Source organism: Anticarsia gemmatalis, chromosome 21, assembly GCF_050436995.1.
Source record: "Anticarsia gemmatalis isolate Benzon Research Colony breed Stoneville strain chromosome 21, ilAntGemm2 primary, whole genome shotgun sequence".
In the NCBI taxonomy this organism is placed as follows: Eukaryota; Metazoa; Arthropoda; class Insecta; order Lepidoptera; family Erebidae; genus Anticarsia; species Anticarsia gemmatalis.
The window spans coordinates 8,357,616-8,370,022 of record NC_134765.1 but is presented as its reverse complement, the minus strand read 5'-3'; the positions used below and the strand labels follow the sequence as shown (position 1 = coordinate 8,370,022).

Genomic DNA, 12,407 nt, shown 5'->3' with positions numbered 1-12,407 from the left:
AACAATCTTTCTATATATGTATGTATATTTTACAAGACGGTATTTTCTACATCCTTGGAAAAACTATAACTTGCACTGGACTATCGTGGTAAAGTATCTGGATAAGTAATTTTTCATTCCTTACGGGACCGAGCGCATTCCTGATAGTTGAGCAGTAACAGGTTATAGTTAGGTTAGAATCGATTTGCTGAATTTTACAATTCTAAAGACAGTTTTCCAGACCAAATATAATTCACCACACGTCATGCCATTAAGAATTGTATAGCCAGACGATGAAATATTGCAAGATACGCAGTGCAATTTTCAGTAGATACGCACTAACAAATTGTAGCGCCTGAAACGGTTCTCTCCCGCGGAACGCCAAAACTGCGACATATCTGCTAACAGACACCGCAACAAAATACTTGTTTCACAAAATTATGGAAACAACTACTTGTATACTGTGTTATTTTTGGCAGTTATTATTTAACGGGCTTTGAAAACCGGTCGCGGTAAGGTTATGTAGCGAAAATGTATGACCGACGACGAAGCGTCACCTTTACTTAGCCAGTCGGCTCTGCACCGCTGTGGGGGGCGTACACGTCGCCATTTTTGTTTACGCGGGAAAATCGCTAACGTGTTTCGCGCGCTCCGATTTCAAAAACTAATTCAGTGTTCGAATTTCTGGAATATACCATAGTGAAAAGTGACGTTTTAAAAAATAGTGAAGTGAATAAAAATAGTGAGTGCTTTCAGTGATCGACTAATACCACCAGTTATTCAAAAGTGATTAATCAAAAAAATATTAATAAGTTCTAAAATTATTTTATCGTATGCGATGATCGTTTACCTGTTCGCCGTCGAATTCAGCTGTTCAAACGAACGTGGCTTGTTTTGACGCGGATTATGCAAATTTACATACAAAAGAATTTAAATTTACAATGTCTGAAAACGATAATACTTGCAAGCTGACGCCGTTTCTATAATTACTGTTGAAACGTGTTTTTCGTCTAAAAAAAAGCAAATTGTTTTTACCTTCACGTCTAAGGTCGTACCGTACATTTGGATTTGAATTCACATATACCTATAATTTAAATTATTAAATTATATGTCATTGTGAGTGTTCATCGCTTCGTTGACGTGAGTTTTGAAAACTTAATACATTATACAGTTTTAACCTTGTTTTTACGCTCGACATTTTGCCATTATAATTACGTAATATTAAAATTAGTTTTGGTGAATTTATTTGATGTTAGTTGTACGTATATCAACGTGGGAATGTAAATTAACGATTAGTATCGTGTTACATGTCCTCATTGGTAAACTTTAATTAAATAATATGGATTAGGCGTATTTAGATGGTTAAAAACACGGATTATTTGAAAAGATAATAGATACTTAAGTATAGATATCTTAAATTAAACAATAATAATGCAATTATGTATTAATATTTCAATTTATAAACAGTATTGACAGGGAAAATTTCCTTATCTAAGCCTATGTTTATGAATATAAAGTTACGACTGAGTGCACTCGGCCGCAATTTTTATTGCACCTCGAACGTATTCGTTTGACGCACTATAGAATATTTACTTAACATTTTAAAACATTCAATTACTACATTATTTGAATATTTTTTATACTAAATTTTGTTTTGATATGTAAGGTATAAAAATAAACAATATAAAATTATTTTCTCAAATGTGGTCTCGAATTTTTAAAGTAGATTTCAACGTTTCGTTCTTGAAATCATTCTATTGTCAGTTTTTAAAACAAAGAAGATAATAATATTTATACTTATATTTTAGTCATATTAAAATACAAATATATAAAAAATATTAACCCCAATTTTTCAATTATTTATTGGAATATTCTTTCAGTAATATAGTTATTTACATTGAATTTAAAAAAAATAAATTAACCTTTGAGTTAAAATGTTTTTAGTAAAAAAAATATAAATGATATTTTTACATTTACGCCTGAATTCCAAAATACTGCAGCTATAATGGTATTTAAGTGCAAAAAGGTGTAAGTGATGTTATTTACGTTTTATCTTACGATTTTATTCTCTTGAGCACAATCTTCTCTTATAGTGCCTTGCACTTTCAAGAAAAGGCGTCAGTAGAATTATGTTAAAGAGATTATGCCTTTTTTAAACTGAAGATTACTATCTCTCCTTTTTTTATTTTATTACGAAAGTTGATGAAAGGAGATGAAAGAATTGATACGTCCGTCGTCCATCTCTCTTAGGTACAGTTATAAGCATTTATACTAAGTTACTCCCTAATATCCTCCTGTAGCTTATTAAAAATGTATTGAAATGACCTATCCATTTTTATAATTTTGCCAATCAGCGAATACCTAGAAGTGAACAATATTATTCGTAATCCGAAAGGATACTGAGCCTTTTCTTCACTATAAATGACTCGGGTAGCTTACCAAAATGAATATTGACACATTTTTTAATACAATCCTTGTCACTTTATCCTTCGGATAGATTTTTCGACACCTATACATAAGTCAAAAGTCTAGCCAGTATACTACTTGTAACTAGTCCAAAACTTTGTAAAAACCTCATATACCTCTTAGATCTAGAAGCAAATCATCATTCATTTATTTATAGTACCGAATAGTCGGATTAAAATTTTATTGATGCATTTAGTGTAATACGCTGTGGAATTTCGGTCAGTCAGGCAGTTTGGTTTATAGCTTCGGTTGTAGTCCTAGAATTTGGTCGTTTTATATCGATCTCTTTATGATTTAGGCATTGTTAGTACCAAAATGAACTAGATTGGAATACCGTTTTCCGAAGTACCGTAGTAATCGTCTTTATTATAAAAGCTTTATAGGAACAAAAGTATGTGAAAAATAAATAAATAGCGTATATAAATTGAAAGAATTTAGCTTCGTTGTTCCAGAAATGTCCTAATATTGAGTATTTAGTAGTAAAGGGTTTGTGTAGAGTTGATGTCTGAAGTCAGCTTTGGTTTTTCTCATAATACCAAAGGGAGTCGAGTTTTCATAAGTGGGACGAATACGGAATTTATATGTGCGATGAACAAAATATGAGGCGAATTGAGAATGAATGAAATTTAAATTTTCTAGAGCAGATTTTTTAAGTTTGTTATGTGCGATTAAAAATTTGGGACAAATAGGGATATCAAATTTAGTTTTTTTGTTCTCTAAATTAATTTTTAAGTTTCTACACCGTGTCTGTTTTTTTATTACCGTGATACTATGAGGTAACTAATATGTTTATAATTATGTATTTTGACCTTTACACTTAAGCACGTTGTAAGTAAATATAGTCACGTGCCAATTATTTTATACCAGATGGTATGACAGACATAAGTTATGATTTATTTTTAGATATATGATTACATGTATTTTTTAATAGCAGTCGCAACAATTATAACCGCCTCCCACGCAGTTGGTAATGGGTGTTAAAAATACACGGCAGATTTTACGAAGTCGTGATTTGCGTAACTAATTACCAATCCTGGCTTTGCTCGCGTTGTAAAATTAATTGACATAGCTTAAATCAATTATTCGCTGCACCGTTCCTAGAGAATCACTCTTATCTATTGGTTAAAATTGCATGAAAAATCGTTAAGTAAACTTGGAGTTCATCGCGAACTGACAGACAGATCGGGCGCGGATACTTCGTTTTATCATAATATATGTAGTGATTGATGACACTTGCTATAAAGCCTCAAGTTCACTGTACTTAAGGCTCTACCCCTCACTTCTTCTGGAAGGAAACCTTTGCTTAGCAGTGTTGATAGTTTTTTTGCCGAAGGTTAACAGATACTCAAGCTTTTCAAACTAAAGATTTCTTGAAATGATAAAAATCACCTAAAGTTACGTGATCAACAGCGATTAAACAATATTTTAATTGAACATTACTTTATAAATGAACTAGGAAATGTAGGAAAAATAATGTTTTTAATTTGCTCTTCACGGTATGACCGATCGTTTGAACTAACGTCGAGGCAACGCAAGTCAAATACTTTGATGTTTTATGTCACTGCCTGATACACCGATTTTAATTAAATTTCGATAAAGCGACGAATATAGGCGATAAAATATGTTTCACTGCGATTAATAGTGCATTAAGTAACCTTTTTATTACATGAACAGGTTTTCAATTTTTCTTTGAACAATGTTAATACCAAATCGATACCTCCTAAGTATCCTAAACAAAAGGTAGTTTATTATTTTTATATAAAGGTACATAATAAACCATGCTCTTAATGTAAGTGTTAATTTTTTTATAAAAAAAATACCTAATAATAAAATAATTACCCATCAATTTTTACCAAACCAAATCCTTTTAGGCCAAAGGAAGGAACAGTTTGCCTTTAAATCCTGTAATATTCCTATAATGTCAGTGGACTCATTATACTTAGGAGGTATCGAAATGTACATTTCTTTTATCCTAGCAATGGGAAAACAATACGTTAAATATTGCACGTTTTTAAATTCAAACTGCTTATTTCAAACAATTCACCCAAGAATCATAAAGATAGCAAAAATAGACGTTATCGTCTACGCTAGTCGTAAAAGTTTAAGGTTAAGCTTCTATTATTAGATAGCTAAGCAGTTTGCATACCACCTTGCTGCTTATGTAGTAACATGCATAAATTATAATATTATTACAGAAAAACCGGCCAAATGTGAGTTGGAACTGCGCTCGAATGGTTCCGTACCATTATAAAAACTTTAAATATAGAAATACTATAAATATTAATAATTTCAATTTTAAACAGAAATACGCAATCTTTGTAAATTTCAACTGTATCGCTATCATGGTTTATAAGATATCTATCACGGTTCTTAACATATAAATCTGGTGATAGACAAATAGCGAAGTCTTAAAATAGGGCTCCCATTTAACCCTTTGAGTACGGAACCCGGAAAAGGAACCTTGAAAGTGCCAGTTCTTGGTAGCTCTACTTTACAAAAAGACAGTTTTGTGAAACGCTTGATGTTTCCCTGGGATAATAAATGTTTGGACCCTCATTTTTTTATGTCGACGACCCGACAAGCATAGTCAGACCCAAAATCGCTAAATAGCTCAAATTTACAAAATACCTGTACACACTATAAGTTTTTATTTTTAAAGACAACTCCCGCACTAAGAATTGCTCTTGTGTCGCGGGGACTTTTAGAAACATACAAACAACGTAGGAATCGAACCCACGACCTTCCGACGCAGTGGTACCGGCGTGGCGACCTAAACCGACAAAGAAACAAAATAACCTGTTCACCAGAAATTTACGAAGTCGCTGTACACTGGTTTTCCAAAAGACGCTGTACTCTATTTTTTCGAAAAGTCGCTGACCCCCTGTTTCGCTTTTGGAGCTGACTGTACCATCAAGTTAAAACAAGTCATTATTTCGCTTCAAGGTGACTTTCCCATGAAAATGTCTATAAAACAACTCGTATAACATTTTTTGTCTCATTCTACCATCGAAATGATTTAGCTATTTTTTTTTCTATGAAACTCATCCTTGGCATGTAGCCAAAGGCTTTGGGCATTGGCCTGAAGAAGGCTTTAGTGGTTTAAGCTAATCCTTTTCGTCAAATATTAGGCTCGTATATTCTAACATGACAAAATATATTTTTTATACAGGGTGTCCCAAAACTCAACGATAATCCGAGACAGGATGAAAGGCCAAGTCACACCGGTTCTAGGTAAAATTAAAAAAAAAATCCATATCACTTAGTTCAGCAATAATAGACACTTTTCAAAAAAGTTGAAATTCCACACCCTTGGTCGCATTTTCAAGTCCTGTGATCACCAATGTCACAATTTCGCTGTGTTTTTTTGAATTTCGTGATCTTCATTAAATATGCTAATAATCGTAAAACAAATTAATGCACAAAACATTGTTAATTTAATAAAAAAAGTTAAGTTTTAGTGAGTCATGGTTCACGAAAAAATCGTTAGTTAACTTTGACGCTTCATATTGAAAAAAAAATGTACTACACTACCCTTGGCAAGTTATTTCAAAAGTTGGCGCATTTAATCAAGATTTCAAAATGGTGTATCACTTGCCACTTTTCTTGCCATTAAAAATGTTATTTTTATTTGAACGACGAGTATCCTCGAAAATGGATCGTACGCAATGGTACGATTGTATGGCCTCCTCGTTCCCCCAATCTAAATCCAGTAGATATTTTTTACTGGGAATGCATAAAAGAAAAAGTCTATTCGAAATCAACACGAAATCTATCAGAACTTCGCCAGAAAATTTACATAGCGTCAGAAGAAATAAATGCAAGGAATTTTGCTTGACTGGCGCAAAGGTCTTTTGTAAGGCGTTGCAGAGCCTGTATTCGTGCCAGAGGAAAGCAATTATTTTTAGGAAAGAGGTAATTGAGTCAGTCCATAACCAATATTTAATGTAATAAGCATAATAGGTTATAATAATAATAAAAGAGAATGAACGAACCATCGTTCTTATTCAATTATTCTCCTTAAACTAAAGTAATTCCGAATTGTTTTCCTCTGGCACGAATACAGGCTCTGCAACGCCTTACAAAAGACCTTTGCACCAGTCAAGCAAAATTCCTTGCATTTATTTCTTCTGACGCTGTGTAAATTTTCTAGCGAAGTTCTGATAGATTTCGTGTTGATTTCGAATAGACTTTTTCTTTTATGCATTCCCAGTAAAAAATATCTACTGGATTTAGATTGGGGGAACGAGCAGGCCATACAATCGTACCACTGCGTACGATCCATTTTCGAGGATACTCGTCGTTCAAATAAAAATAACATTTTTAATGGCAAGAAAAGTGGCAAGTGATACACCATTTTGAAATCTTGATTAAATGCGCCAACTTTTGAAATAACTTGCCAAGGGTAGTGTAGTACATTTTTTTTTCAATATGAAGCGTCAAAGTTAACTAACGATTTTTTCGTGAACCATGACTCACTAAAACTTAACTTTTTTTACTAAATTAACAATGTTTTGTGCATTAATTTGTTTAACGATTATTAGCATATTTAATGAAGATCACGAAATTCAAAAAAACACAGCGAAATTGTGACATTGGTGATCACAGGACTTGAAAATGCGACCAAGGGTGTGGAATTTCAACTTTTTTGAAAAGTGTCTATTATTGCTGAACTAAGTGATATGGAATTTTTCTTTTATTTTTCCTATAGCCGGTATGACTTGGCCTTTCATCCTGTCTCGGATTATCGTTGAGTTTTGGGACACCCTGTATACTTGACCGACTGTACCGGATCATATTTTTCGTTTAAATTAAGTACCTAATAAATATTATTAGGCATCTTTGAAACGGCGATTTGATTAGAGCTTATATCAAGTGACAATCCTTCCTACTTTCTACTTCTACTTAGCGTCTTTTCTAAACCTAACCCTAAGTTGTATAGCCTGGATTAACACGTCAGATGCTTTTTGTCCCCAGAAATTTTTCTTCTAAACAAAGTTTAATGGCCAGTTTTACTAAATACTTATGAAAGCATTGCTTAGCTCATTAAATGGAATATTGATAAATGTATACATTTACTGCCACTTTATCTATCAGATAGCTTATCCAACACTTCACCATAGGCTGTGAAACTATTCTATTAATATTTTTATTCGGTTTGATAGTTTCGGATTGTAAGCTACAAAATGATTAACAAACTATACAAATATGTAATACAGCTACTTATAGTACATAGACTTAACATTTTTTCCAATTTATTTACTTTACCTACACGTATCCATATCATGTGATCTTAGTTAAAATATTTGCTTACATATCGTTATATTTATTTTTATTTTAATATTTATTTTCTCATCCAAACGTTATGGAGGGTATCTTTCAATGATATTTGTGTATCCAACATATCTTTTGAATACAAACAGATATCTCAAATACCTAGAAATATTTGGATGAAATATGTCTCAGAAATGTTGAAAAAGGGCAACGTCCAATTCGAAAAGGAAATTAAAAAGTTGAAACTGTTTTTTATTTTGAGGTTGCAAACAAAATAAAACGCTTGAGTACTATGAAAATTCATCAATTGAAACATGCCTACATACATAAAAATCATTTTAACTATGGTTGTAGGAAAAGATCAAAGAACGAATCATTTATTCTCTTACAGTCAAAGCAACAATTCAAAAATTTTGCAGAATTTCGGAAGGTATGTAAAACTGTTGTTTATACACATTGTCATAAGTGAGAACCGAACCCATGATACCTAGCGCAACGAGGCAATCAAATAATTCACTGCGCCATACTCAAGTGTCGTTTTAATCACGGCCAAGGAATTTTTCCATCACGCCTTACTTTATGATCTTAGGAAGTAGTTAACAGTATAAGGAAATAGTATTTTCCTCTACAGGTACTAAAAATGTAGCAATATGAAGAAATTCATCAATTCCATGATTTATTGTATATTTTCCGATCAAACAATGGATATTTACGTGATAATTATTTCGAAGGTTACTAACTAACTACTTGGAACGCGTATAAAAGTTATTTTTAGTAACACTTTACATTTAAACGGTTGGATTATCTTCCTGCTTGAGTCAACTGGTAAATAATGTGAAGTAATTATATGATATTTGGTCGGTAGACGGGTTTTTACTGATGTAGTATGTTATTAATTTATTTATGTATGGATTGTGGTCAACTTAGTGTCAAATTTCTTTAAGTGTTTAAAACTTAACGTCTGTTTATTTTAATTGATAATAACCTGGACTGACTTTCTTTCATATACTTGGGAACTACTACTTACAAAGAACAAGTACTTAAGCCCTTTTAGATATAACACGTTCAGAAAATGTTAGAAAAACTATATCATAATTAAAAAAGTAAAAAAATAGAAACAAAAGCAATGTTTCAAATCGACACCAGACAATGTGATGAACTCATCAATTGTCAATTGTCATGCCAATACATTACACGTGAAAGGTTAATGTATCAATCAGTTCGTCAATGTCAATGTGATTGACGAAATTTTAAACAGCTATGGAAGCAATAACATTATGTAAATTGATGTATTTTTGTTTCAATTGTGTCGTGGAAAAATACTTTAAACTAAAAAAGACTTTTTTAAAATCTATCTATCTATCTAATCAGCTCGTTTTCACCCATTGTTGAGTATAGCCTCCCCCTCAGTGCGCCACTTTATATGATCTTGCGTCAGTCTCAGTCTTCTTTTTTAAATACTGCTAGTTATACTCAAAGTAAACTGTATACTGTTACTCTCACCTGTTGGTTAACGAGTGGGTTAAGCAATGTTTAGCCAGACATATTATTGACTAGCTGACCCGCGCAACTTCGCTTGCGTCCCATAAGGAGAATGGGTGAATTTTTTTCCCGTTTTTGTAACATTCCTTATTGGTACTCTGCTCCTATTAATTGTAGCGTGATGATATATAGCCAATAGCCTTCCTCGATAAATGGGCTATCTAACACTGAACATTTTTTTCAAATCGGACCAGTAGTTCCTGAGATTAGCGCGTTAAAACAAACAAACTCTTCAGCTTTATAATATTAGTATAGATTAGTATAGATATAGATGGGAAGACGTTCAGTCGTATTTGAACAGAGTGTCGGTGTTACTCAGCCTTGTCAAAGGTCTTTGAATAACGTGATCAATATTGACCCTAAGTTGAACACTGATTGTGCGATAAGTAAATAAGGTAGAATGTAATAGGATCGTTATCTAGTTTCATATACTGGACATGTTATATACTGCAATGTGATACTTATAATATTCCAACTGAAATAAATAATCCACGGAATTTTCATTCTACACAACCTTATAATCAGTAAAGTAAGTATAAGGCTAATCATACAAAAAAGAAAAGTAAAATAAATAGTGAAATCTTGTTCATGATTTTGTAAATCTTCCTAACCTTTGAACTATAGGCTTTCATGCAATATGACGTCACAACGCGATACAATATATTACATTTGCTTCACAAGTGGTTCTTTCAACTTCAGAGTCTCCGTGCTCTAGAACTTTCTACGGGTTTCGTATTGTATAGGTATTCTTTTGTTTTATCTTTCAAAGATATTTTATGTGTATAGAGTGACATTTTTATTGTAAAGAAGAAGTAGGTAGCTATAATATTAAATGAATTACAATGATGTTTTAAATAACTAACTTTAAGTAGAGAAAAATAAGTCATTTAATAAATTTTTTGGACATTAAGGTTACTACAGTAAGCTGACAAAATATTATATGGACACATAATTATGTGGGACTCAAACCCAATACTACAGGTATAGATATAGTAATAGGTATTTAATAGATAGTGAAACTGAATCTCACAATAAGGCTCCTTAAGTGTAAAGAGTTCCAAAACGTCTTAGATTATCTGAAATTCATCTAGACATAAAAAATAATGATCAAAACGTGCCGAGCACGATTGATGATCTTAACTCGATTCGCATTATTCTTTTCCCCAGAACTTTTTCATCCTCAAATATCATGATTGCTCGCATTCTCTCGGGATAACGTGGGATTGTTCTATTATTAGCTCGCAAACTAAGGCGAAAATAAATACAGGTTTCGTATAACATTTGTTTTAAAACTAACTACTCAGGGGAAATAATAGGGCTTTACAAATACTAGAATTACGGACACTAATTACTAAAATTTGGAAGTTTTAATGAGTTATTTTAGCTTTCCGGCGGATTTCATTCGAAGAGCACATAGCGAGTTGCGCCCAACGGTTGGTAAACGATCAGTGGGTTAAGCATCTATAGCACGGATATTCTATAGATGGGTGACCACATAGTGGAATGTGAGCTCCGTGCTTCAGAGGGCAGATCTGTAATCTTAAATTTTGACAATTAAGGTAACAGTTGTTAAGGTACGTCGAAGGTTTTCGAACGCCTTGAACAACGACGACCGCTTATTTGATCCTAACGAAAATACGAAACTGTGACGTCACTATGTCGTATTTGTATATTAAAATGTGTTTTTGTAATTTAATGAAGAGTAGCTGACTGAAATGGTACACTATTCGTGTTTGAGGGTATTTTTATAGGCTATTTACAATTTAGCAAAAAGTATCTACTAAGTTGATAACTAGAACAATTAAACTTTATTTCGCCGATACGATTATTAGCTCCTTACATTCTAACTATAGTTTGAATTGTAACGAACGTTGTTAAGATTTTATCACAAAAGATAAAGCAGTTTTTTATCAACAACTAATTAAGTTACTTTGTATAATAAAAAGAGTTATCTGAGAAAATAGGTCAGTTGTTATCTAAATTAATTAATTTGACCCATCAATGCAGATGTATGTTATTAATTTGTTTGTTAATCTCTCCCTTTTTTATATATTTTTGTATAGAACAGATACAATATTACAATACAATATTACACTTAATCTAGAGTGGCGATTTTCTAATACTATCTACTAACAACCGGTCCGTTATCAACAAATTTTATATGAAAACTTGATCAGCGCCCCTAGCGGGCGTCGTAGGTACTATATTACTTGCAGTATATTTTAAATGTCAAACGCGATACTCGATAGTACTAACAGGCATTCACATAGGGTAGACGGTATCAGGTGACAAGACTTTTTCAAATCTTTTTATTTTATTAGACATCGGAATTTGTTTCATTAGATTATATTTCCAGCTCCTACCTCTCTAGCAGCGTTGTTCTTTGAAATAAAATATTGAATGCTTATTAAAATTAACAGCTTTCTAGGCTCATATTGATATTGATTTGTCCAAAACAGGTTTATGATCGATCGCAGTTAATTATATTTATTAGTGAGAACGGATATCCTTAGTTGTTTAATTCATCAACTTTTATTGACGTAATTAAAAATTATTATCAATATTTTGGTATGTGGTTTTTTGAGTGATGTTTAATTAAAAATACATTAGCATAACTTTAAATCTCAGTAATAAATAACATGAATATAAGTAAAAAAAAATGCAAATTACACCTGCAACTCAGTGATATAAAAAAAGTGAAGCAACAAAAAAACAAAAGTGCAGGGATTCGATATGACACTACCATTAAGTACCGAAGTTTGGTGTTTGGTTTCCTTTTGGTGAAAAGATAATTACATAAATAAATCTAAGTGCTTTAATATATTAATAGTATTCGCGACGCCCGTGGGCGATGTCCTACAATTGTCTACTATCGACAACCAGCTAATTACTAAATTATGAAAATCTGATCAGCGCCTTTAGCGGGCGCCATTGGTACTAAATTTGCAGTGAATTTTAACGTCAAATTTTTGATACTCGACGGTGAAAAATCGCGTTGCTAATTTCAAGTCAGACTGTAAAATACTCAATGAATAATGTTTTTCTAAAAATAAACGTTAGTTTGACTGTGTAAACCTTTATTGCTTTTAATTAAAACCTTTGCGAGAGCATTGCACTGAAATTGTAAATGACAAACGTCACCTGCAATT

The 12,407-nt window shown here is 32.3% G+C and overlaps 1 protein-coding gene across 2 annotated transcripts in view; it reads left to right on the top strand.

Moving 5' to 3' along the window:
- The first annotated feature begins 564 nt into the window (after nucleotides 1-564).
- LOC142982281 (atrial natriuretic peptide receptor 1-like) overlaps nucleotides 565-12,407 on the top strand; it is a 165,714-nt gene continuing 153,871 nt past the window's right edge. Inside the window, exon 1 of one of the 2 annotated variants that reach the window (XM_076128704.1) lies at nucleotides 565-721. The gene's annotated coding sequence lies outside the window, so the exon portion shown is untranslated. Of the gene's footprint in view, nucleotides 766-12,407 lie in introns of both variants that reach the window. The other variant, XM_076128703.1, reaches the window with a different exon arrangement.